Raw genomic sequence first — 3,383 nt, 5'->3', positions numbered from 1 at the left:
ACAAAAATGTTAGTTGTGCTAATCCAGTTATATCATAATCGTAAAGATAAGTTCTGCTAATGATAATGTGCTACACCAACATAATATTTAGTACTAAAGTCCACTAGGTCATGGCAATTTGGCTTAAAAATAAAATCTCCAAACTTTTTTTTACACCATATCTAATTTCTGGTGTTAATTTTTTTTGCTTTTTTTTCTAAATAAAAAAACCTGGAATCAGACAGAGTGGGGGACTGAACCAGCAACTGATTATGGTGCGAATTTTTACCACCATGCGACATCCATACCTTCTGATTTGAATCCTTCCATTGCAGCTCTAGCTTTATGCTGAACATTGTTGAGTCAAATCTTTTGCAACCTTTACCAAGTTTTCTTGCATCTGTTTAGTGCACAACTCCAGTGTGTCCACTCAACAGATTTAAAACTGTTTAAATCATTTGGAAAGCATTGTTCATACTACTGCTCTTTCATTAGAAAGATTTAAAGTTGGTTTAAAGTTCACACCAACTTTAAATCACAATGAGAATGATTTAATAAACTTTACTACAACAAGTTGAATTCCAAATTGAAATGACACACGACTCTTCAAACTGGAAAAAGTCTGCGATATACGCCTTTTTTTATCCACATCTTTCATTTGAAAAAGTAGAAACAAAAGCGTGAAAGACAGAAAGCTGCTCTCATAAATGCAGATGACAGCCAGGCAGCAGATGAGTGTTGCCTTTGGCCTGTGGAAAACCCTGAACAAAAGCAGGAGCATCCATCCGGCTGCCACTGAGCAGAGCTTCCCCTGGGGAGCCATGGCGAACACGGCTCTCTCCTCTCCGTCTCTGCCGCAGAGCTTGCTGCAGAATAAGGATTGCTCCTTGCTATTCGCCTGTGCACACAGAGGAAACAATTACATCTCCTTCTTCTTGGAAGAATATAGCGGGGAAAGAGTCGGCTGGTATTCGGCTGCCACCTGATTTCACTGCGTTAAGAGAGACAAAGTACCGGAATGCAACTCTGACCTTGCTGCTGGTGATCTCTAGAGCTCTGTCATGTTTCGTGACAGCGAGATACGCTACATCCATTGCACAGTGTCGCAGGCTAATTGTAGATTTGGATCTTGAACCTGACCGAATGACACTTGGAGCTAGGAATACCAATTAAGCCAGCGAGTGGGGTTTGTGCAGGAAGCGTTTGAGCAGCATTCACTGAGCAGCTGCTTGGAAGTGTGTTTGTTTATGCAATGAATAAGTCATGAATGGTGAATTATCTGGGCAGTTACACTGTTAAAGCAGTGTTGGGACTATGGATGGTGGTTGAGGGACTAGGGGACCTTTTAACTTCTTATTCCAATAACTAATGAGCAATTGGTCAGTTTTTCAATACAACTTTGACGTACTTAGGGTCACATTTACTGTAAAAGTAGCAAGATCATATTTTTTTCTTTACAATGTTTTACCTCTTTTTGATAGCATCCAGTCATATTTACATTGATTTCCCAGACAAATGTTGAAGATTTATAGTGAAACCCAAGTATTGATCCAAACTGCATTAAAAAAAAAAAAACTAAAAAAATATTTTGCTTTTAATGACCGACCGAGCCCAAATAATAACCATTTTAATATGTTTTAATATTTTGTCATCTAATGTGCTTAAACACTGTAAAAATTATGTTAGAGACAGCTATTGAAGCATTTCAACCTCTGATCACAAAACATGCATACATGTACATCTAATCGACTTTGGTTTGGTGAATAATTTATGAACTGCATTGAATGAGCAGGTCAGCCCTGTTTTTCTTGAAACAACTTCAACTTTCAGCAGAGTAGTAGTTTGTCAGTTATTCAGTGTTTTGGTTTTTGAGAGTTCAATGAAAGTTTAAAGGGCAAAAAACCAAAAAGTTAAGGGATTAAAAGTGACATAAATGACTGACGTAAATGACTGATAAAAATTAGTTTTCTAGATATAAAAGTGTAATAGATATATGTAAAATATGTACTTAAATACCTTCTACCTGAAAAATGTTGGAACTTCCAATAAACCCTCGCAATCAACTCAATGGTTTCCAAAAGTTTGATGTGCACCATAAAAAGTATTTTTTGATTTCTTACATGCTTTGAAAAAAACTATAGAAATGCGGATTTTTCTTCACGGTAAGTGCTCTACAAATAAGGTTAGACTGATTGCTTTATTCAGTTTTTTGGGATCATGCTGCCCTTTTATGTCTCAAAAATATATTTCCTCTTTAAATCAGGTAGTTTAGCTTCCACTCTGCAGGGGGTTTCCATTTTTAAAGAAAGACTGTAGCTTATGGAAAGGTTACAAGTTCAAATTGTAAATGTAAGACAGAACATCAGTCAATCATCCAGTGAGTCCGGAAGAAAGACCATTTAAAAATCACCTTTTGTGCAATGATAATTCACTCTGGATAACAACTGCTTCAAGGTTCTTCAAATCAAATCCACCTTATGTACCACTACACAGTTGGAGAGGGCTTAGTGGAAGTTCAGTCAGACAGAGGGCATCATGAAATAATCATCCCTCTCCTCCTCTAATTTTAAAAAGCACAGCCCATCGCCGGCTTGCATCAGACAGTTAGCCAGGCTAAAGTCCTCCCACATCTACTGAGGAATTAATCAAGAATCAATAAGATTTTTTATTACTTTAAAACAACCTTTGCCAATTAGTGGATTTCCCAGAAAACATCAAAAATTGAATTTTAAAGAGCTTTTAATCTTTAAACTGGAAAGCATCCTTCATAAATATTTTAGAGATGTTTCGCAGAAGATGGTGTCAGTTGCCTTTTTGACCTAAATTTGGCTCGTCACCAGTGGGATTCACAGATCTGAAACGCATAAACAAACTACATACAAACATCGTCCAACAGCTGCTGCCTCGGTTGTCCTCAGTTAATTAGCAATTTAAAAATATCACCTGTGTCAACTTTGATGCCTCCAAAGATGATTTCTCGTGCCATTTGTGCTGCTGTGCCTCAGCATTGAGAGTGGAACACGCTGCCCTTTCCACAACTTCCTGCTGTCACAGATCAGTGAATATGAGACCTTAAAGATCACCATGAATTTCCACATCATTATCCAACAAATGCAACTAGACTTAAACTTGGTCATTATTTTTTTCTAAAGAAAGAGTAAAAACACTGAAGAGGCAGCAGACCGTCCCATCGCACTAATTTAGAGACTAATACTGGAGCTCCTGCTGCTACGTAAGACCACCACAGTTGTTCACAAATGATTGCTTTCACGAGTCACATGAACATTTCCTGCAAACTTTGAATTTGTTAGATCGGGCTATGAAATGTCTGAGTTTAGTTGCTGGACCTGTTGCCACTACAGTGTCTCTCCACCTCATTCTGGAGGATCCTAAGGTTCTAGGTT

General features: G+C 37.8%; 1 long non-coding RNA gene across 1 annotated transcript; it reads right to left on the bottom strand.

The window, feature by feature from the left end:
- Positions 1 to 2,700: 2,700 nt before the first annotated feature.
- LOC106935929 (uncharacterized) lies at positions 2,701 to 3,018 on the bottom strand. The gene is made up of 2 exons (XR_001422009.1): positions 2,923 to 3,018; positions 2,701 to 2,833 (listed from the first exon to the last, which is right to left on the bottom strand). It is a non-coding gene; the product is annotated as an uncharacterized LOC106935929 (long non-coding RNA).
- Between the last annotated feature and the right edge of the window lie 365 nt (positions 3,019 to 3,383).

The sequence above is a fragment of the Poecilia latipinna genome, unplaced genomic scaffold (assembly GCF_001443285.1).
Source record: "Poecilia latipinna isolate Pla-1442-1.1 unplaced genomic scaffold, P_latipinna-1.0 Scaffold74, whole genome shotgun sequence".
Taxonomy (NCBI): domain Eukaryota; kingdom Metazoa; phylum Chordata; class Actinopteri; order Cyprinodontiformes; family Poeciliidae; genus Poecilia; species Poecilia latipinna.
This window is presented reverse-complemented; position numbering and strand designations above follow the sequence as displayed.